The sequence below is a fragment of the Balaenoptera ricei genome, chromosome 2 (assembly GCF_028023285.1).
Source record: "Balaenoptera ricei isolate mBalRic1 chromosome 2, mBalRic1.hap2, whole genome shotgun sequence".
In the NCBI taxonomy this organism is placed as follows: domain Eukaryota; kingdom Metazoa; phylum Chordata; class Mammalia; order Artiodactyla; family Balaenopteridae; genus Balaenoptera; species Balaenoptera ricei.
In genome coordinates, this window is record NC_082640.1 from 33,531,521 (window position 1) to 33,556,127 (window position 24,607).

The 24,607-nt window shown below is 36.8% G+C and overlaps 1 protein-coding gene across 4 annotated transcripts in view; it reads left to right on the forward strand.

The window, feature by feature from the left end:
- ZFAND6 (zinc finger AN1-type containing 6) overlaps nucleotides 1-24,607 on the forward strand; it is a 75,326-nt gene that overhangs the window by 27,273 nt on the left and 23,446 nt on the right. The window contains exons 2-3 of one of the 4 annotated variants that reach the window (XM_059912314.1): nucleotides 13,746-13,902; nucleotides 23,710-23,833. The exons of 2 other annotated variants lie outside the window; for them this stretch is intronic. The gene's annotated coding sequence lies outside the window, so the exon portion shown is untranslated. The remainder of the gene's footprint in view (nucleotides 1-13,745; nucleotides 13,903-23,709; nucleotides 23,834-24,607) is intronic. One more of the 4 variants, XM_059912313.1, reaches the window with a different exon arrangement.

The following is a 24,607-nucleotide window of genomic DNA, read 5'->3' on the forward strand; positions in this document are numbered from 1 at the left end:
GTGGCATTTCATTGTGGGGTTAACTTGCATTTCTTAAATGACGAATAACTAATGTTGAATGCTAATCTATTTTTCTGGCTGTAGCCTCCTGTCATTCCAATTCTCGCTCTCTTTTTTCCACCACACTTAGTCTTAAGCTTGATTAAGACCTCCACTTTCAACACCTGTTGTTTCTTCTTTTCCTTAGCTTCAGTTCCCTCTTCAATCACTTTTCTTCTCAGTATTCTTAGCTTCTAGTCTTGGAGCAGTTCTACCGTTTATATACTCTGCTTTTAAAACTAAGCTGCTGAATGCTACCAGAGAAAGTCACAGAATTTTATGTTTTGATACCACTGTGAATTTTTCTGTAACTTTTAAAATTTTTTTATTTATTTATTTTATTTATTTTATTTTTGGCTGCGTTGGGTCTTCGTTGCTGCGCGCAGGCTTTTCTCCACTTGCAGCAAGCGGGGGCTACCCCTCGCTGCGGTTTGCGGGCTTCTCTCGCTGCGGTTTGCGGGCTTCTCGTGGTGGTCTCTCGTTGCGGAGCACGGGCTCTAGGCGTGCAGGCCTCAGCAGCCGCAGCACATGGGTTCAGTTGTTGTGGCACGCGGGCTCCAGAGTACAGGCTCAGTAGTTATGGCACACAGGCCCAGTTGCTCCGTGGCATGTGGGATCCTCCCAGAGGAGGGCTCGAACCCGTGTCACCTGCATTGGCAGGCAGATTCCTAACCACTGCGCCACCAGGGAAGCCCTTTCTATAACTTTTTATTTTGATTTAGTTTCATATAGAAGTTGCATAAACATTACAAAGAGCTCCCATTCCCTTTTCCTAGGTTATCAATTGTTACGCTTTGTCCCATCTGCTTTATCATATTCTCTCTGTCTTGTGTGTGTGTGTGTGTGTGTGTGTACAAATATAGGCACATTATTTTTTTCTGAATCATTTGAGAGTTAAGCTGGAGACTCAGGTTATATAGCTATTAAGTGGTAAAGCAGGGATTTAAATTCAGATCTTTTTTTGGTCTCCCTTGTATCTGGCACATACTTGGTGCTCTGGGAATGCTTCTTGAATTGACCAGTGACTACAGCTCACCTGTTAGAATCTATATCGTGTCTCTTCTTGGGGTTTTAGCATGTATAGGTGCGTGGGCTTTGAAGTCAGACTCGCTGGATTCAAATCCTTGCTTTACCACTTACTAGCTGTTTGACCTGAGCAAGTTCCATAATCTCACTAAGCCTCAGTTCCCTCATTTCTAAAATGCAGGTGATAATAGTCCTACTATTATTGTGAATATTAGAGGAGACAATGCAGGTAAAGAATTTATCATGGACTCTCTCATTTCTATTCTTATCTTGTCCTACTACTCTGATTTAGCTACTAGCTTCTCTTAGTTTGTCCTGCCCCATGATTTTTTAACTGACAGAGTTGATGAGACATCTAAGTGAATTTCTAGGCAGTTAGCAAAAAGAGAACTCTGGAGAAAGTTCTAGGCTAGAGTCATACTTGGAAGACATTTACTCAGACCTGCTAGTTAGAGCTTTGAAACTTGAACTTTGTAGATAAAAAGACAAATAGCAGGTGATGAGATATTGAGATATAGGTCCAGGAGCCATACATCTTTGGACATAACAGTTTTTAAGTATTTTTTAATTGGCTTCTAAACTTTTGAAATATTTCAGAAATATCAACTTTTTGGCATCCATAAAATACAGTCACATACTTGGAAGCAGTACAGAAATTTGAGGTACCGTGATGTTTCTGCCCCTTTTCTACACCCTCTCCAAAGGTACATGTTTTTTTCAATAAAATATTCTATCTTGTTAGATCACATGTCCTAGGTTTTGATTCAGAAGATAATGGTCATCATAGGTCATCATAGGTGTGACCCCATTTGACAAGTAGGAGGAAGAGAAATCATCAAAGGAATTAATTCCAAAGTAAGATTTCATTAATGTTATATTGGTTTTTTTGTTTTGTTTTGTTTTTTTACTGCGCAGTCATCCTTTATTTTTTTTTCACATCTTTATTGGAGTATAATTGCTTTACAATGTTGTGTTAGTTTCTGCTGTATAACAAAGTGAATCAGCTATACGTATACATATATCCCCATATCCCCTCCCTCTTGGGTCTCCCTCCCATCCTCCCAATCCCACCCCTCTAGGTGGTCACAGAGCACCAAGCTGATCTTACTGTGCTATGCAGCTGCTTCCCACTAGCTGTTTCACATTTGGTAGTGTATATATGTCCGTGCCACTCTCACTTCGTCCCAGCTTACCCTTCCCCGCCCCATGACCTTAAGTCCATTTTCTACATCTACGTCTTTATTTCTGTCCTGTCCCTAGGTTCTTCAGAACCTTTTGTGTGTGTTTTTTTAGATTCCATATATATGTGTTAGCATACGGTATTTGTTTTTCTCTTTCTGACTTACTTCACTCTGTATGACAGACTTTAGGTCCATCCACCTCACTACAAATAACTCAGTTTCATTGCTTTTTATGGCTGAGTAATATTCCATTGTATATATATGCCACATCTTCTTTATCCATTCATCTGTCGATGGACACTTAGGTTGCTTCCATGTCCTGGCTATTGTAAACAGAGCTGCAATGAACATTGTGGTACATGACTCTTTTTTTTTTTTTTTTTTAAAGTGAGGTTGAATAGCTGCTTTTTTTTTAAAGTATTTGTTAATTTATTTATTTATGGCTGTGTTGGGTCTTCGTTTCTGTGCGAGGGCTTTCTCTATTTGCGGCAAGCGGGGACCACTCTTCATCGCAGTGCGCGGGCCTCTCACTATCGTGGCCTCACTTGTTGCGGAGCACAGGCTCCAGACGCGCAGGCTCAGTAATTGTGGCTCACGGGCTTAGTTGCTCCGAGGCATGTGGGATCTTCCCAGACCAGGGCTCGAACCCGTGTCCCCTGCATTGGCAGGCAGATTCTCAACCACTGCGCCACCAGGGAAGCCCTACATGACTCTTTTTGAATTTGTATTGTTTTTTTAGTCAGTAAGATGTCAGTAACTATTCGTTAGTTGCTTTATTTATCAGAGGAAATGGGGCAAGGGGGACATGCACATGAAATCAGAGAAAGTGTAAATGATAATCAGAGAAAATGTAAATGATCACAAGAATCCCTGATGAATTTAGATGTTTAATTGCTGGCTTGTATATTATTAAACTCCAAACCATATTTTATTCTTCTAATAATTTTGATAGTTTTCTCAGAATAATTATCCCTTTGAAGGAAATGGGTTACCAGGACCTCTTCTCCGATTCCTTTTACAGAATAAGTTCCATGTAGATAAAATTTTTATAGTTATTTTTTATAGTGCTGTCTTCCCATGAAAATCAGGAGTAAAATATTTTAGAAAAATTGCACAGAGCCTTGCCAATTTGTCATCAATATCCTTGGTTTGGTTGTCTCTAATGAACAGATTCCAGACTTCCTTGGCGGTCTAGTGGTTAAGACACTGCGCTTCCACTGCAGGGGGTATGGGTGTGATCCCTGGTCGGGGAGCTAAGATCCCGTGTGCCGCACATCGTGGCCACAAAAATAGAAGAAGAAAAAAAAAACAGATCCCAATTTTAAATACATACATATCTTTAGTACCTCACTCTGACCGTGAGTGTTAACAGGTGATAAAATTCTAGAATTTAAAATTTTACTGTCTGATAATGAGAAAGCTTATTTCTCAAGTTAAGACCAAATCAGTTGCAGTGATTATTCATTTGACATTTTGGGGTAGAAACTGTTTTATATTTTCAGTACCTTAACTCTTAAAATGAGAATGCTACATAAATTGAGGATGTTTATTAGCAAAGAGAGAACAGTATCCTGGTTTGCTGGTTGTGGCCACTTGATTTCACATTTATGGTATATCTTAAGACAAAACAAAAATATGTATGAATAACTATAGAAACACAAATATATTTCATACTAACTAGAAATCTTGCATGTCAAATGAGTCTAAGTGACTGTCAGTTTTTTTAGCAGAGGAAAATGAAACTGAGTGTTTATTAATAGGAAAAGGTAGAATTATTTTGTACTGCAGGTGAAATATTTTTTTTTACCTGTCATTTGTTAGACCTAGCTTTTTAAATAGTTAGAAGAGATAAAAAGGTATTAAGTAATGTTCAAAGTACATAGGTAGCAAGATAATTATACCCCAGAGTGTCTATAAGGTGTTAGCCACAGCTGAGCGTTTTTAAATGATCATAATCCCAGGAGGTCTAATTATTTCATAATTTACATTTGCTTAATCAGAATGTATATTGAATGGGCACTCTGTCTTTTTGATGGAAACTTTTATTACATAGTTGGTTTTAGAAGTTTAGAAAAAGCAAGAAAAGAAACCACATTAACCACAGAAGTTATTCTCTGCAAAATTCAACTTGGAATAATACAGGCATAAGGATATATTGTAACTTTGTTCTATAAAATCACACTTTTGTGTGCCTGTCTCATATGTTACCTTTTTTATTTAAAAAAAAAAAACAGGGAAAAGCTCATAAAATTCTCAGTTCTTAATGAGAAATAGCCATCTTGGGGAAGAAGGGCTTGTTTTGTCTTTTCTGTTAGTATAGGAGGGTATCACTGACAGTGTTCCCATGTGGTTAGGTCCTCACCCTCTGGAAATGATTGAGGCAGAGAGCATGATGCCAGGTTTTTTTTCCTATTAAATACTTATTCATTTTCTCATTGGGGTGCGTGTATCTTTTTGAATTAGTGTTTTGGGATGTTTTACATATATATCTATATATATAGACACACACCCAGGAGTGGAATTGCTGGGTCATATGTTAGTTCTGTTTTTAGTTTTTGGAGAAACCGCATGTTTTCCACAATGGCTACACCAGTTTACACCCCCACCAACAGTGTACAAGGGTTCACGTTTCTCCACATCCTCGCCAACATTTGTTATTTGTGTTCTTTTTGAAGATAGCCATTCTGACAGGTGTAAGGTGATATCTCATTGTGGTTTTGATTTACGTTTCCCTGGTGATTAGCGATGTTGAGCATCTTTCCATGTGCCTGTTGGCCGTTTGCATTTCCTCTTTGGCAAAATGTCTATTCAGGTCTTCTGCCCATTTTTTAATCAGGTTGTTTGTTTTTTTGATGTTGAGTTGTATGAGCTGTTTATATCATTTACAAATATTTTCTCCCATTCAGTAGGTTGTCTTTTCATTTTGTCGTTAGTTTCCTTTGCTGTGCAAAAGCTTTTAAGTTTAATTAGGTCCCATTTGTATATTTTTGCTTTTATTTCCTTTGTTATAGGAGATGCTTCCAAAAAAATATTGCTCAGATTTATGTCAGAATGTTCTGCCTTTGAGGAAAACTCAGACTTCTTAAACTTGCTTATCTCTTGAAATTTTGAATCATTCTCTCCTTGGTCTTTGGTTCTGTATGACTTAAAGTCAGGTCCTTGGGACTTTAACTTCCTGGCAGTATATTGAGGCTAATGTTGGAGCTAGTTGGACTTCATCCAGCAGATTTAAGACAAATAAATAAGGAGCTATTATAGGGCCCATTGCTGATGAAGTAGAAACAATTTTCAGCTGAATGCTAAATGGCTTCAAAGAGTATGGTGCCTAGCAATTTATTTTGTGTTTTTAAACTACACATAGAAACAGAAGAGAAAAGCCTGATCTTGGAATGACTGATTTAGGCCTGCCAAACAATTACAGGTATCACTAACATAGGAACTTAAAATTATCGAGGTGATCTCTATGTAGCATTGAAACAAGATCAGTGGAGATTCATGCGTTGACTTCTAAGTAGTTTTAAAGCTAATATGCTGCTTTTTTTCTTAATTAAGGGAGACTTGAAAATTACTCAAATTACTGGTGATTTTTTCAGCATTAGAAGTAGTGAAAATATACAGATAGGGTTTTTTTTTTTTTTTTTTTTTGGCTGCATTGGGTCTTCGTGGCTGCGTGCGGGCTTTCTCTAGTTGCGGCAAGTGGGCTTCTCGCTGCGGTGACTTCTTTTGTTGCGGAGCACGGGCTCCAGGCTCACGGGCTCAGTAGTTGTGGCACACAGGCTTAGTTGCTCTGTGGCATGTGGGATCTTCCCGGACCAGGGCTCGAACCCGTGTCCCCTGCATTGGCAGGCAGATTCTTAACCACTGTGCCATCAGGGAAGCCCACACGTTAGGATGTTGTAATGCTGTGAAAAAGAGACTACTTTGATTGTACTTGTATATAGTTTTTGTGTCTTAAATGACCTATGGGTTACATTAAATTCCTGAAGAGAATATAGTACAAATTAGAAAGTTTTAAACACAGACGTCATCTGGCACACTAATTTTAGATTGTCATAGATTAATCCGCTTCACTATTTAATGGCCTGAAGGAGGAAAGGAGCTAATTTAAACTGGATTAGTGTGTTCTACACTGTTAAAGCATTCCCAGATTGATCCTAAAAATTAAAGATGGAAAAGACTGGTAATTTGATTTTTACACAGGTGATCGGATTTCCTATAATTGGTATATAGGGGTTCAGGGTTTGTTTTTGTGATGTGGGTAAATGCAAGTCAAGTGTTAATCCATTATATAAACATTTGAGTGCCTAGAACACCTGTTCTATGCAGATGTGCCAGATACTAGAAATACAGTGGTGGGCAAGACAGATGGCTCCTAAAATATCATGTTATTAAAATGTAGTGGGCTGAATTACATGGTCTAAATTTCACCAGGAAAGTGGCTTGTGTATTAACATGTACTTTGTTTCTAAGTAGTGGTGTTTTTATATTTAGTTTTCTCCATATATACATATCTCACTTCCAACAGATAATATTTATCTACAAGATAATTATTAACTGGGATAAATGCAACAGGATTTATAGACAAAAAATGGTTTGATGTTTATTGGAAACTTTTTTTAAAATCAACTATATATTCTCAGTGAACAGAACACGGTATTTAAAACATCAGTTGTTCAAATTAACATTTTTATTAGATGGGTAGTAACAGTTTAATTTATTCAGACTTCTAAATGGTAAGAGTTATGAGACAAAGGACCACACCTAACTCATTGAGGCTGGATTTGTGTCTTATATTTTTTATATCCCTCACAACTCTGCATATAGTCAGTGATGAGTGAATGGATTCATTGAAGGTGTTTACCTGGGAGTGTTTTATCTTGGCAATTTTGATATAACCATTATACTAATAGAATTGAGAAAAATTGTTTAAATAAAAGGCTGCTCTTTTTTAAAAAAAATAGCTGCTGTTTTGAGCATTTCAACTTTGTAGTAAATGAGTAAAAATGTTTCGAATAAATTACAGGGTTTTTTTTTTAATACTTTAAGATTCTTTTAAGGTCTCTGAAGAAATCTCTTGGCCTCAAATTACCCAGCTTATTATAAGGTAATCTTTAGGTTTTATATTTGATTACTGGTTACTAAACTTTTCAGGAGAAGGATTTTTGTTTTTAATGAAAGTTCTTATCTGATAAACTGTTCAGGAACACGAATTAGTTTGTAGCATAACTAGTAATTGGACAAAGAAGTGAGGGGAAACTGCTTTTCTGTATTTTATGAAGAATTAGGAAACATTCAGAAGTGATTCTTGATGAAAGGAATAAGCTATGCTGCCTTTTATTTTTAAAAATAAATTTATTTATTTATTTATTTTTGGCTGCATTGGATCTTTGTTGCTGCGTGCAGGGTTTCTCTAGTTGCGGCGAGCGGGGGCTACTCTTTGTTGCGGTGTGCAGGCTTCTCATTGTGGTGGCTTCTGTTGTTGCGGAGCATGGGCTCTAGGCGCGCGGGCTTCAGTAGTTGTGGCTCGCAGGGTCTAGAGCGCAGGCTCAGTAGTTGTGGCGCACGGGCTTGGTTGCTCTGCGGCATGTGGGATCTTCCCGGACCAGGGCTCGAACCTGTGTCCTCTGCACTGGCAGGCGGATTCTTAACCACTGCTCCACCAGGGAAGCCCCAGTAACGTGTTATTTTAAAAAGCAGTCCGAGTTGATCTTGTTTAAGGTACCAAATCATTTCCAGGTTTTTGAAATGATATAAGAAGTTGATATGGAGAGAAGGTAAGAAAGGGAAAAGTTTGTTTTTCTGCTTATATCTAAATGAGGATAATTTTTTAGAAAATTATTTTAAAATGTAAAAAATAAAATAATTACTTAGTGGAAAACTGATACTTGCAGAAACTTGAACTCATTAGTTATGTGGCTCATCTTGGTGTAACTCATATTTGTAATATTTATCCTTTACCTAGCATAGGTATAAATCTGAGTAATATTTTGAACCAGAATGGCTTTCTCTACTCCACTGTCCTTTTTTATTATTTTTAAAAAGTAGTTTTATTGAGATAAATCTGCATACAATAAAATTTACGCATTTAAAATGTGCAGTTTTAGTATGACAGTTGAAAATAGTTGTATAACCATCACTTTGATCGTGATGTGGAGCATTTCTGTCACACTTTGGAATTAATCTTGTCTCCTACCCCTGGTCCCTGGATCTACTTTCTGTCATAGTTGCTTTTTGTAGCAATTCATATAAATTGAGTCATACGTTATATAGTCGTATTTGTCTTTTTTCACTTAGCATAATAATTTGGAGATTCACTCATGTTGTTATGTTCATAAGTAGTTTATTTCTTTTTATTACTGAATAGTATTCCATTGTGTGGATATACTGCAATTTGTTTATCCATTCACATTTGATGGATATTTGGATTGTTTCCAGTTCTTGGCTACTATAAATAAGGCCACTATGAACAGTTGAGTACAAGTCTTTTCAGGGACATGTGTGTAAATACCTGTAAATGGGAGCTTTGCTGTAGTTTAAATGTAAGGCCTTGTTTCTTGGTTTTGATGGAGGAGATAGAAAAATTTATATTAAACCAGAAGGTCAAAATTTATCTCAGGGAAAGAGTTGAATTGCCAGCTGTTACTCCTATTCTTATACTTTTGTTTTATTCTTTATCTCCCTCCCCCCCAAAAAAGGCTATTACCTTTTCCTTTAACTAAAACATCTTATAAAATGGCATTCCTTATTTAAAACTCAAATTTATAAGAATATGCTAATTCCTTTTCAGCACAGTTGTTCTCAAAGAGCTTTTTTTTTTTTTTAAGTATAGTTGAATTACAATGTTGTGTTAAGAATATGCTAAATTTTGAATGGGCTAGTTGAACCATGGCTATTTTATACACTTCCTGTCCCCTACCCCCTAGTATTTCCACCTCATATTAAACTTTATTGTTTTGGAGTCTTTTTTCATTTCTTTCTATAGCACCCCCTTTCTCTTCAGAATAGGGACCTGTATAGTACAGATGGGTTAAGGGAAATACAGAAGAAGCTACAGATAAAGAAAGGTTCATAATTTGTCATGTCATATATTAGGGGTTTGCTGGAAATTCAGATGCAGACCATGTTGATCTGACTTAATGAAACCTGTGAAGTAAGCTGTATTTGCTGACTCATGTATATATGTTATAATCTTTTCGGCAGTGTAGTTAAGAATTGATTTAGAAGCAGGTGATACCTGAAAACTTGCTCCCTGCCCTCCCAAATATATTCATATGTATACATACAAATGCCCATATACACATCCCATATTTCTTAAGTTAGGGATTTTAGGTTTAAAATTGGATTAAATTTTGAGTTGGTCAGATTTCAGTCACAGTGTGGGTTATTCTAATCCTTTTATTATAACAGCATTTACTGCAGCATTTAGGGAAATGGAGTTTGAATTGAGGTCAGAGGAAAAATTTGGAGAGTTAGCAGGTAGATTGGGTAGAGTATTTGACACATGCTACCTGAGAAAAAGGGAGAGAAGGCAGGGAGTGGGATAAAATAATTTTGCCTGTTTTGCAGTTGGGCATTCTACAAGTACTTATTAAAATTAAAATGCCTTTTTTAAACAAACAAGGTAATGTTTGGTGCTGCTGAGTTACAAAGATTAATGTGATACAGAGCCTGCCTGAAAGAAGGCCACATGGCTCAGTAACACTGTTCCAGACCTGGAATTAGCTAAAGTGTACCAGTAAATATTGTACCAGTTAACGTTGCTCATACCTGATAAGAGGGTATATCCAGATTAGTATAGGAGACTAAATTCAGCCCTTCGTCCCAGGTCAACTTTGTCCTGACTCTTCAGTTTTGCTGGCTATCTACCCCTCCAATTGCTGCCTCTGTCTCTGTTAGACTGTGAGCTAAGTGACGAGTTGTTCTGCTGCTTTCCGAGGTGGATTGTTTGTGAGATTTCTTACTAGAGAGACTGCTGTTCTGGGCCTACTGACAAGTAAAACAAAAATGAAGTATGGGCATAGGATGCAAATAATTACAATATAGTCAAAGCTATGCTCTTAACCAACTGTCGCAGTCTTACAAAGACTGACTTTTATAGTAGGTAAAAGACAATCCAAAATAAGTTAAAATGAGGGAAAATAGGTTAAGCCATTGGAGAGGAAGGAGAACATGAAATTAGTGAGGTAATAGTGAAGATTTTCTCCTTTCTTGCATTTTATTTTATTCATTTTCTCTCTCTTTTTTCCACCTCTTTCCTCCCTCTCCTTTAATTTATTTTGTGGTTTTATGCCACAGAAATATTTGTGTTTTGGCCTCTCAGTGATTAACATTCTGTTATCTTGTCTTTTCCAGGTGCTCTGTAGGTCAGTGTGTGCTTTGTTAGCTTCTTATTGGCATAACAGAGTTTGTTTGGGTGGGACGTTTGTTTTAGTATTTCCCTTGTATGTTATTGATCACTCATTAACTCTTGCTTTGGTATTGCTTTGCTACCTGGCATAACTAGAAATTAATTTAATTTGGAGTTTTTAACAAGGACACACCTGCTACTGCATATCCAGTTGAGGAATAACCCTGCTTTATTGGAGAAGTTTGTCTCTTTAACTGCAATAGAATAAGAAGGTTGAGAGGAGGCAGACATTCACTTGACTCATAAGCATTCACATCTGATGTTTTCAATGAGAGCACTATTTCTTACAGTTGATTAAAATGGATAACCACAAATCAGTTTAGATTGCTGTTGAATTAGAGTTTGAGTGTATGGAGATGAGATAGGAAATAATGGTTCGCTTGTTATTGTTAGGTATTTGGTTGAAATCCTTAGAATATCAGGTCCAAATATTTATTTTTCTTAGGTTTTATTTTGAAATAATCTCAAATTTATAGGAAGTTGCATTAATAATACAAATAATTCCCATATACCCCCTGGCAAGATTCACTCATTGTTAACATTTTGCTACATTTGTGCTATCATTCTGTTATATTATTTTTTTTTCCGAACTGAGAATAAGTTGCATGCATCCTGTCCCTTTACCATATAGTACTTGGACATATATTTTCTAAAAACAGCATTCTTATATTTTCAAGGACATTCCAGTTATCATATCAAGGAAATTTAACACTGATATAATACAATTCTCTAATACACAGCCCACATTCAGATTTCTCTAGTTTCCTCAATAATGTTCTTTAATAATTTTTTTCTCAGTCTAGGATCCAACCCACAATCATTCATTGTGTTTAGTTGTCATGTCTCTATTTTCCTTTAATCAGAACCATTTCCTTAACCTTTCTTTGTCTTTTATGACATTGACACTTTTGAAGAGTGACAGACCATTTATTTATAGAATATCCCTCAATTTGGGTTTGTCTCATGTGTCCTTGTGATGAAATTTAGGAAATATAGTAGCTTGGGCAGGAATTCTACATTACTGCTGTGTGCTTCTCAGGGCATCACATCAGGAGGCATATGTCCATTTGTCCTGTTTTCAGTGATACCAACTTTGATCTTTTGATTAATGTAGTATCTGCCGAGTTCTTCCACTTAAACGTTATTATTTTCCCTTCTCCAATAAGTAATTTGTGGGGCGATACTTTGGGAGTTAATATATGCTCTTCCTCATCAAACTTTCATCCACAAAGAATTTTAACAAATGGTAATTTTGCCTGAATCCATTATTAGTATGACAGTTGAAGTTCAAATATTTACTTGCACAAACCCAGTAATATAGGAGGGAGGCTGTTCTAACTGTTGGATTCTTTAGCTTTAGGAAGTATTTTGTGTTGAACTGGAATTTGTCTCCTGAGACTTTGACACATTGTTTCAAATTCTGTACTCTTGTGCCACTTGTGAGATAAGACTGCTCTTTGCTTCTCTTTAACAGCCCTTCATAATGCATTCCCTTTTTGTGTTTTCTCTAGGTTATGTACTCCCGTTTCTAACAGTTTCTTGTGAGAGGTAGCTTTCCTGAATTTATAACCATCCTGTTGGTTTCCTGATAACACTCATTTATCAATATCATACTTAACATAGAGTACCAAATCCAGATACCAATTCCAGATATGGTTTATACCAATTTCAGATATAGTTTGATCGGTGCAGTAGATTGCTCTTGCTTATAATCTAGCTTGATACGTAAGAACACCAGGCTTTTGAGACAAATAAACCTGGATTCAAGTCCTTTCTCTGCCACTTATTAGCTGTGTAATCATCAGCAAGTTCGTAATATCTTTAAACTTCAGTTCCACAACCTGAAAAGAGTTGGTAATAATTTCACCTGCCTTTTAGGGTAGAATGAGGATTAAGTGTGCATGTAAAATTCTGGGGATGGTGTCTCTTGCACCGTAATCACTCATTAAATGTTAATTATTATTTTATAGAAAGGATGTTTCTGTTTTTACAGCCCATGATTGGTGCAATTTATTTTTTAGCGTTGTAGTTTACTGTAGACTCATTTAAACCTGTGGTGAAAATCAGAAAGTTTTAATAAGTTATACTGAAGCACAGTTAGCCTGTTGAACAAATATTTTAACTTAAGTGAAAATTATTCTATCAGTTACAACTTTTATAAAGCTCTGAGTTATTTTTTAAATTATTTATATGTACAGTATAAGTAGATTATAAAGAAACATTTGAGTTATTTTGAATGAATCCTAAAACCTTTAGTCATCTTTTATGACATAGCAAATATACAGTCAATTTTCAGCATTAAGTAAAACTTTAAAAATTAGCCAGTGAATTTTGAGTGTTTGGATGCTGTCTATTTCTCATGGTGTTTTAAAACCATGTTGTTAATATAAATAGTAAATTTACTCTGTAAAATCCTAAAACTTTTCCTAAAATTTACTATAGAAATTGGGGTTAATAATGTACCTTTATGGGGGAAAAATTGTTATCTAGCTATTTTAGGACATATTGATTGAACGCAGTTTTATTTTCCAGACAAGCTTTCTATAACACTTGAGTAACCTGTCGCAATAATGATACTACAGAAATTTTAATCTGTGGAGAAATGTGGTGTAACCCTTCATTGTAAATGTTAGAAATATGGCTCCTCTTTCTGTTACAATGGGACCAAGAGTCTCTTTCTCCCCAGTCAGGAGGGTCCCAAAGGATATTCTTGGGACACTGAGGGCACCCCGCTATCTCCTTGTAAAAGTTGTTCTTTAATTGGTGGCTCTTTATGCTAAAGAAATTAGCTTAACTTTAGGAAAAAAGAAAAAATACCTAGTTTTGCTTACTTTGGGCACAAATGATTATAAAAAGTAATTCTTCCTTACCTAGCCTGTGGCCAGGTGAAGAAAAATCTGTATGTTAAAGTTACATATTGTTAAATTATACATTAGTGTCAGATACCAAATGAAATGTTTTTCTTAATTTTACATAGCAACCCTTTTTATATAGTTATAATAGTGAAAGCACTCCTTAAAAGTTTAGACAATTAAAATGTACATAGTCAGTTTGAACTGTCTCAACTCTGTTTCATGTTAAATGTGTTACAGGAATGAATCTGAAGTCTGCTGCAGTAAAACACTGAAGGCTTTAAAATGTTTTCTTGCATAAAACTCAAAGTTTAGCTGCTTATGAGGATAGGGAAGGCAGGAAGCTAATGTCTGTCTCAAGATACAGGACAGCTGTTTGCTCATCAACCTCAACTGTGTGAGTAGACTTAAGCCTGTAACCCTATGTAATTAGGCATAATTTAAAATTTTTAAAATCTAAAGTGCTTAAAGATAACACATCAGTGTGATGAGATATTTTTTAGGGTCTATTTTTTTTCTGGTGGGTGCGATGTTGAGGGTGGAGTGGGTGGTAGATTTTTATTTATAAAATATTTTTGAGAATATCACTTAATAACCATACATCTTTTTTCATCATTATTCCATTACTGTGAAGCAAAAGAATATAATTCTTTAGATCTCTATTTTGCAGTTGATTTCAGCCTTTTAAAATTAATACTTTAACCAAACAGTCATGAAAATGTATTTGGGGAATATGATGTTAGATATTAGTATAGAAAATTGCTCTTGGAAATAATTTAATAACTTAAATTATACTTAATAATTTTTTAAAAATTTATTTATTTGGCTGTGTTGGGTCTTTGTTGTAGTGCATGGGCTTCTCACTGCGGTGGCTTCTCTTGTTGTGGAGCACGGGCTGTAGGCACACAGGCTCAGTAGTGGTGGCATGCAGGCTCAGTAGTTGTGGTGCATGGACTTAGTTGCTCTACGGCATGTGGGATCTTCCCGGACCAGGGATCGAACCCATGTCCCATGCCCCATGCATTGGCAGGCGGATTCTTAACCGCTGCGCCACCAGGGAAGTCCCTAAACATGACATTTCTTGATGACACACAGCTGTATTTGTCTGGAACATGAAAGATTGGTCTTGCATCAGATGTAACTCCACAAAAGAGGAGGAAAGGAAGCAAAACTATGTCTTAAAGAATGTTGGTGAAAGTTAGGTATATTTTCTCTGGGTTTTAGGTAAAGTGATTTTTAGCAAATTCAGCAAAGTCATTATAATGTTATTTTAAAATAAAGGCATGGATGGGTGAATTAAGTGGTGTTGCAGGTTTTGAGTTCTGTCAGTAGTGACTGCTTCTTGGATTAAAGTGAGCCATTTTTTTACATTTAGTTGCTGATAGAGTGCTTTTTAATCTAGAAGCACTGGTAGTGTTATAGATGGTGCATTATTAAGTCTTTCAGGAAGGATTAGGTATCAGTGGTTTTATTGTAAGAGAATCTCCTGTGTTGGGGATGATCCTACTAAAGCCTAAAAAAAGTAGTCTGGGTTTCAGCACTGACCATCACTCTTACTGTGTGTTTAGAAACATGGTAGGTGTTGTGGGGGGAGGTTGTAGCAAGAAGTAGAAACATGGCTTTATGTTCTGTGAGAACTTGCTGTTTACTGGAATCTAATCAGGGGCCAGAACACATCTGAACAGATACCCATTCTAACTGAAAAAGGGAAAGGGGGAGATTATTTTAAAAGATATGTGAAAAATCTTGTGGAATTGGCAAGAAGTTTACAGCTTTGGTACCTTTCTATGTGTTTGGTGTTCTTCCTCTTCTCCACCCCAACCTTTTCAGATTGGTTCATTGGGTCAGGTTTTCACCCATGTCTGCTTAACTTTTCTGGAGATATTATCCCATGGTACCAATGGAGCAACAAGAGTTAAGACGTGTAGGTAGTACAGGTTGTATTAAAAGGGAATGTTAACAAGGAGTCATAGTTGGCAAGTCTAACTGCAATTTGTTTAACTGATTAGGAAGCAGGGAGGGGGCTGATAATACTACCTTCCTCATATAGATATGGTGAAACTAAATGAGACAGTTCATCTAAAGTGCTTAGCACAGGGCCTAGTACATGACACCTAATGTTTTCAGTGAGTACTTACTAATGTATATCGAAGTATGTACTTTTCTGATCTGATTTTTTAATTTAGGGAGAAGGTTTGGAGAACTTAAGATTAAATGATGACCTATGGATACCCCACTCAGAGCATTTATTTCAGAGGTGGAGTGGCTGCCTAACTGGGCTGGTAGTTATGCCCTAAACTGTTCATGATATTCTGTTAACCTTAGATTGGCTTACTGTTGAGCATTGTATGTTTTTAATCAGGAGCTTAGAATAGTTTTTCCGTATTTGTTTTAGCCATTTGAACCCTTTGTTCAAATGAGATCTTTTACAGAAACCTGATATTTAAAAATACTAAAAAGGAACTGTTCTGCTTGAAGCAGAAATGTTCAACCCAATCTACCATCTCAGTTTTCTCTTCACCTGTGCCCTCTGCCTCAGCAATCATTGACAGAATGCCTAGTTATAAGAAGTAGAAGCACACTTAAGAGAAATTAATTTAATGAATGATTGCCTGAATGGATAAGCATGCATAAGCCCATGCACGCCCTTAGATGTTTTGAGATTTTATTTTTGACTCTGGCTGCTTGTAGACTGGCTGTTAACTGAAGTTGGCCATGATATTGGTTTATCTTGAAAGGTGGTACTAATAAACAACCCCAGAAACTTGTATTTTACTTTACAGATATTGTTGACCATACCACATATCACATTGTGTTCTCCTTATAAACTATATATGAAACACTCACTCTTATGTTATCTGAGTCAAGGTTAATTGTATTTCTGAGTAATTGATTTCATTTTTCTTTTGAATATTGTACCTCTTAACTAGTCATATCCTTTGCATTGGCTACTAGGAAGAGTAGAGTCAGCTGAATGGCTTCTAATTAGCAAAAAAGCCCTATGGGCATGCGTTTTGTTTTAACAATATACCTGACTCCTCATTTTTTCTACCACGTTGTCTTGGATTGACCATTTTTGCTTCTGTCTAATGTTGTCGTATAGCATGCATTTTTAAAGTCACCTTAAATCCTTTTCAGCGCACCATGAAGTACATAAAAAATCATAGTGATGTGTTTAGTGAACAGCACTTGTTAAACCCTCCTTCCCATTATAGGGTGATGGGATTCTCCATTGCTTATAGGTTTAAATTCAGACACCTTAGCGTGGATACAAAGCCTTCACTATATGGCCTTACTGTTTCTAGGATTAGTCCATCCTGTATTCCAGACACACAAGATTCTCTCGCCTGATAAGATACCGTACTTGCTTTATCCTTCCCCATAATTATAAATAGTAGGTATAAGCACTTACTAATCAATGCATCCTTTTATAAACTTTGGTAGGAGGATGTTAGAAACCTTTCCCTCACACTTGTAATCAAGAAATCATCTCAGTAGGAAGTAAGATTAAGAGATCTCCTAACAGGTGATCACTGTCTGTGAGACAAAGGACACCTTTTATGTACCTGCCCTTTGTGAGCTGTGGGTAAAGAAGGAGTCTTGGATTTATGACTGTAAGATGTTATGGAAAAACCCGAACGAACTTTTTGGCCAATGCAGTATTTGTGGCTTCTTTCTCACTACCAAAGTGGAGATGAGTAGTTACCACAGACTATATGGCACACAAAGCCTAAATTATTTACTTATCAGGCCCTTTAGAGAAAAAGTTTACCAACTCGTAATCTACAGTGTTGGGGATACAACCCTGAAAAAACTAAATAATCATTTTGTGTATTTAATTTGGTTTTTCTCTTTTATATTAGTCTTTACAGACTATATTATTTGTTCATTGTTCATATTTCAATTCATATTGAAATTCGATGTTGATTACTATAAATAGCTCCCATAACTCTGAGTTTGTGGGGTATGTGTCCTTAGTAGGCCTTTCCCTGAAATGAGAAACTAAGAGCTGTATGCCCAGATTCTGTCTAAGGGTAGACTTCAATTTGGGGTATGTGGGTAGGAAACTAGAATGAGGAAGACTTTACTGTGCAGTACCTGTATCCCAGAATAGGTCAAAGAGGAAGAATACAGTGAAGTATAATTAGTTTCAAGATTTAATAAAATTAGTACTTTTATTGTTTAATCAGGAATATTCGTTAAGTGGTGCTTTTTGGGGGGGAAGAAGGTAAGAGTATGGTGATGAAGAATACAGTGGCTGCTGACTGCTAGTACAGTTTGGTGCATGAAGCCAAGGCTCCAGCTTGTTTTACCTTCCATTGCTTTTATGCTGCCAGTCGACACAGTGAAAAGGCAAATAACAAGTTCTTGCTTTTATGAAAATAGTTTTGACCTCCTGGGCCTCTGAGAGGATCTCAGGGGTTGGATCCCCAGGGGGTCCACAGATAAGCTTTGAGAATTACTGACCTAGGGCATGGACTCCAGCCAGACTGCTAAGGTTGACTATTAGTTCCATCACTTACTAGTACTAGCTGTATGACTTTAAGCAATTTACTTTAACCTCCCCATGCTTGTCTGTGATATGGTGATAATACCTATTGCCTAGGTTTGTTATGAGGATAAAAGAGTTGAAGTTTATAAACGTGCTTAGAACAGTGCTTGGCACATAAAGCACTATATAAATATTATTAAATAAAACCAAATGATAAAGCCAGTTATTTGTATAAAAAGTGTTATACAAAGTTTCAGAAGAACAGGAGAGATTTAATTTAGAGATTGACCATACAATGGAAGAAATCAGGGAGAAACATTCATTTACAAGTATTGGAAACTAAGTTGGAGATTTGCCTTAGGAGAAGAGATTTCTTAAAGGGGCTGGGAACAGGGAGGTGAAGCACAAATTCATGCATGTTGAATTATGAGGTTTAAGGTCAAAGAAGAAGAAATAAAAAGAAGGTTCATAAATGTGGATCTTGCATACATAGAGCTTATTTTGTTAGTCTTTTGGAGAAGAAAAGTGAATGAAAGCCCATGAATGTGGAAACCAATGGGAAAATTTGAGTGGGTTCCCCATTTTGCAAAAAAAGGTATTGGGTTGCCTTGTGCAGGTAGTAACTGCCTAATTCTTTAAGATACGCAGTATGGAACCTAGGTCGGTTTGAGAACGTAAAATTGACTACAACTTTAATTATAAAATTACTATGTTTGGTATGCCAACTTAGGCAAATTGCTAAATGAACCTCTCTCTGAGTGAAATGAATTAGAAAAGATACCCCACAGCTTAGAGTGTGAGGCTAAGCATCTTTGTTCAGTGCACAAACTGTATAACATATGTAGTGGGCCCTGCTGGCAAACCTAGATCTTTTCTCAAACAGCAAATTCAGTTTCTTTTAAAAGAGCCTATTGCAGCCTGTTTGCCTTGTGGTAAATACTTGGTTACTACAGGTTGTAGTACAAGGGTGCTGCTACCTTGCCAGCACAGTTTCCTTCATGCATTCAACAAATATTGAATGTCTGCCATGTGCCAGGCATTATTTTAAGCATCAGTGAACAAAATGGACAAAATCTCTGCTGTTACAGAGGTAACATTTTAGTAGAGGGAAGAGAGATAAGTGTAATTTAATAGTAAATTAAGATGAAAGGCATTAAAGAAAAATAAAACTAGAAAGGGTAATAAAGGATGCTGGTTGCAATTTTAAATGGGGTAAAGGAAGCCCTCTCTCAGAAGATGACATTTGAGCGAAGGACCTGAAGGAGATGAGGGAACCTAGTTGTAGTGACTTCTGGAGGGTAGAAGTTACAGCAGTTACAAGGGCTTATGACAGGAGCATACCTGGCATATCTGTATATGATCAGGGAGGAGTGGGAGAGGAGGTCAGGTAATGGGGGAACAGATTATAAAGAGCCTTTAAGTCATGGTAAGGTGTTTGGCTTTTACTTGGTGAATTGAAGGATTTTGAGTAAGCAAGCAGTGTGATCTGCTTTAGATTTTAACATGATCACTGGCTGCTGTATTGAAAATACACCATAGGAAGATAAGAACAGAAGCAAGGAGACCTAATATACCAGTAACTTTATTAGTTATCAATTGCTATATAGCAAATTATTCCAAAAACTTCATGGTTTAAAACAACAAACACTTATTGTCTCACACAGTTTCTGTCAGGAATATAGACGTAGTTTAGCTGTATAATTTTGGCTCAGAGTCTCTCATGAGGTTGCAGCCCCAGATGTTAGCCAAGGTTGCAATCATCCAAAGACTTAACCAGGGCTGAAGGATTTGCTTCCAAGTTCACTCATACCCCTTTTGGCCAGAGACCTCAGTTACTCAGCAAGTGGGGCTGTCCTTATGACAGTGGTAGCCGCCTTCCCCGCAGTGAGTGATCCACAAGAGAGAGAGAGAGAGCAAGGCAGTAGCCATAATGTACAGTTGTCTTTTATGACTAGACTCAGAAATGACAAACCAACACTTCCACAGTACTCTGTTGGTTATCCAGACCAACACTGATAAAATGTGGGAGGGGACTACAAAGGGCCAGAATATCAGGAGGCATGGGGATCATTGGGGGCCACCTTGGAGGCTGGCAACAAATAGAAAATGAAATTTTAAAAAGATACCATGTATTGCCTTTTAACAAATTAAATACTTAGGAATATCTAATAAGAAATATGCAAGACCTGCACGAACACTGTCAAAACATTACTGAGAACTTAAAGAAGACCTAAATAAATTTAGGAGTCTGCTGTGTTTGTACATCTGTAGATTCAACACAACCCTAACAGGTCCCCCCCACCAACCCCCCCCCCCCATAGAAATTGACAAACTGAATCTAAAATTTGTATGGAAATGGAAAGTGCCAAGAATAAGCAACACAGTCTTGAGGAAGAATAAAACTGATACCAGCTCTCCAAAATCTATAATAACTTGAAACAGGATAGACGAATAGACCAGTGGGATAGAATTGAGTCTAGGAAAAGACCCGCATTATGTGTATGATAACCCATGTACGGACAAGAGTGAGACTGCAGTGCAGTAGGGAGAGGACAGTCTTTTCAATAAATGGATTTGGGTTAATTAGATAACCATATGGAGAGAAACACGAATCTTAATCCCTACCTTATTCCATACAAAAAATCAACTCCAGGTGGATTACAGATCTAAATGTGAAAGGTAAAATAATAAAATTAGAAGGAAAGTAGAGAGCATCTTCGTGACCTTGGAGTAGGCAAAGATTTTTAAAATAACTATAAAAGATAATTGTTAACAAAATCATATTAAGGTGAATTTTGGTTTCAAGACACCATTAAAAATGGAAAGACAAACCGTCGTGGAAGGTAAAGTAAGCAAAAGACAATCCAACAGAAAAAAATGCACAAAAAACTTAAATAGGCACTTAACAAAAGAGGATTTTAAGAATATTTAAAATAGAAAGGCAGATGTATTAATTTCTTAGGGCTGCAATTACAAACTAGGAAACTTAAAAACAACAAAAATTTATTCTCTCACAGTTCTGGAGGCCAGCAGTTCAAAATCAAGGGGTTGGCAGTGCCATGCTCTGTAGAAGCTCTAGGAGAGAATACATTTCTTGCTGCCAGATTCTAGTGGCTGCATGCATTCTTTGGCTTGTGGCCACATCACTCCAGTCTCTCCCTTTGTCTTCACATCACCTTCTCCTCTGTGTCTCTCAAAACTCTCTCTGCCTTTCTCTTATAAGTATACATGTGATTGCATCTTAAGCCCAACTAAACAATCCAGGCTAGCTCCTCTTTTTAAGATCCTTAATTTAATCATCTTTTGCCATATTAGGTAGTATTCAGAGGTTGCAGAGATTAGCACATAGACATGTCTTTGGGGCTACCATTTAGCCCAGTATAGCAGGCAGTACTAAGTATTGGTGAGGTATGGAGTAACCGGAATGCTCATACATTGCCAGAGGCTCTAACGTTGCCAGGAGTGTGCAAATTTGTATAACTGCTTTGGGAACTGGTAGTATCTGCTTAAAGGTGAACATACATATACCCTATGACCCAACATGTCCCCTCCTAGGTATATACTGAGCAGAAATGCGTATGTATGTTAGTCAAAAAACACATACAATAATGTTCATAACAGCAATATTTGTCATAGTCATAAGCTGGAAAGCTCCCAAATCCCTATCATCGCTAGAATAGATAGTGGTTTAGTCATGCAGTGTAATATACTAGATAGCAAAGAGAAGGAATGGACTGTGGTTAGACACATTAGCATGGTTGAATCTCAAAAACAATTTGAGAGAAGCCAGACACAATGTGTGTACACTGTACAATTCCATTTATTAGAAGTTCAAGAATAGGAAAAGCTAACCTAGGGTATTAGAAGTCAGCATAGTGGTTATCCTTGGGGAAAGGATAATATTTGGAAAAGAGCATGAGGAAGCTTTTGAGGCGTACTGATGATAATCTGTTTCTTGATTGGGGTGCTTAGTTACCGAGTTGTGTTCAATTTGTGAAAATTTAAGCTTTACACTTGGGACTTGTATATGTTTAAAGAAGAAAAGAATGGGAGTTGTTGGTTACTTTTGTAGGTTTCTTTACTATAGGACATCTCAATTGAACTAATGGAGTATCTTTCATTTTGATATGCATTGATTATTCTGTTCTGTTTGAAAGTTTTAGTAGAGCAACTTGATTATAACATTTGTAAGGACTTTGAATTGCAAGTGACAGAAGCCCAAAGCAAACTAAAGCAAAATGAGAATTTGTTCACATAACTGGGAAGTCTGAGGGGTGGAGCTGTCCTCAGTAAGCCTTTGTCTTGGCTGTCTCCTTCCTACCCATTTTGGCTTTGCTTACCTTATTTTAATTAATTATGTGGACTCTTTCTCCATTGTGGCAGAGACGGCCACCAGCAGCACCAGGTTTACATTGTATTGTCTTCAACGTAATCTCAGAGTAAAGTCTGCCTCTTTCCCAGTAGCACCAGTAAAATCCAGGGAGGAATGAGTGATTGGCTCAGACTGAGACATAATGCCCCGGCTTGGATCACGTGCCCACCACTGAGACAGGTCTGGCCCTGAGGAGGAGGGGTTAAGCCTACCCAAAGCAAATGAAATGGTCTTCCCACAGGAAAGAGAGGTTCTGTTAATCTGAAAGAGGAAGGAAACATACCAGGCAGACAGAAACTATCAGTTTCAGGAATATGGATGTCTTCCCAGTCCAGTTATTGAATGATTTTATAATTATTAAGACACCACGGATTTTATTTAGCCTTGGTGAATAGAAAACTGTGTGCTAAAATAGAGGACAGTTTGTACTAAGAACATTACTGTCATTTTTCACATCATAGCTACAACTCTCTGTATAAACTATACCTGGTGATACAGATTTGGATGAAATATTGCCTTTCATAGTTCTTTCCCCTTATTGGGTGATGAACATATACTTAAATAAGAGATGAGGCTTAGCAAGAGCAAACAATACTTTAAATTTACATTGCTTGGATTAGAGAATCCCACAGTTAATAGTACCTGTGCTTGAGTCCCATGTCTACCTAGACTCCCCACATCTTCTTCAGTGGTGATTGCATTAAAGTCATTTGCTTATTTAATCCAGAGGTTGGCAGACTTTTGGTTCATCACCTGTTTTTGTTCAGCACATGAGCCAAGAATGGTTTTTGCATTTTTAAGTGGTGGGAGGAAAAATCAAAAGAGGGACATTTTATAATGTGAAAATTCTGTGAAATTCAAATTTTGGTGGCCATAAGTATAGCTCATTTGTTTACATATTGTCTGTGGCTGCTTTTACATGACAACAGCCGAATTGAGTAGTTGTAACAGAGACTGTATGGCCCTGAAGCCTAAAATATTTACTGTCTGGTCATTTACCGAAAGGTTTGCCAGCCACTGATTTACACATTTTTGGGCAGAATGTGACAAATTAGAGTCAGATGATGGGAATGCCAATCAGAGTTTTTCTGAAACCTGTCTTCTTCAACTGGAAACACTTATAGTGGCTTCTTTTTGTGAGATTTATCATACCAGTCAATGAAAACTTTCCTTATATCAATAACTGGGAGGTTTGTATATATTAGAATTAGCTTTGGAGTCTCTTATCCTTACATAACGTAGTATGTTGAAATTGATGAATTATTTGCTGGGAAGGAATACGTAGTATCCTCAAAGATGTATTCTCATGTTAGCTGGACTCGCGCCTTTTTGTCTTTCAGCCCAAGAAACAGCAGGAAAGACAACCTGACATAGGGAACTGGGGACTGCTATACAGAGAGAGAACTACAAAGCATCCTCAGTGCAGTAAGAACCCTAATCCAAAGTCCCTATACTTTTATCAGAGTGAGTAGCATTTGTCCCAACTGTTCTATATTGAGTCATACTTTCTGATCTATTTGTTTTATGAACTTTCCTAGATATTTCGTAATCTCTGCAAAGGTTCTTGACCTCCAGAACATAGGTATGTTGCCCATATGATAGGTATCATCATAGGTTAAGATTAGGTAACTGAAAGTGAAGGTAGCCTTGAATTGGAGAGTATAAGCTCTATCTAAGAGGGTCCTAACTGATTGGTTTTAATTTGAGGAACATCAGTCCACTGTTGTCAGGTCTTGCTGTTTTTCAAGAGAAGCTGGAAACCTGGGATTTTTATTTGACATTCCCCAATTTCTGAATGCTAACAATTTTTAAAAATTAATATGTGCTGGCTTACCAAACATGCCTGTGGGTCAGATTTAACTTGTTTGCCAGTTAACAACTTCTGTATTTAAGTCATCATTATAAATTATATATCCTCCCTATTTATTTCAGGAGGAGGGAGAAGAACAATGAAATGAAAAATTGTGTGTGCCTTTTGTAACTGGCTTGGGTTACTGATCATTCTTGCTGAATGACTGTTTCAGTATATAAATTATGAGTACTGTGATTGAAACATTTTTCATCAATCTGTTTTCACCCCTTTTCAATGGAAAATAACCAGTTTTTGCCTGACATGAATACTTTTAACAATAATGAAATGTGTTTATTCAACAAAATATTTTGTAATATTCATATTAGGCATAAAGGGGATTTGAAGAAGAAACTGTTTAACTGGGAAATGATTTGTATACCTGTAAA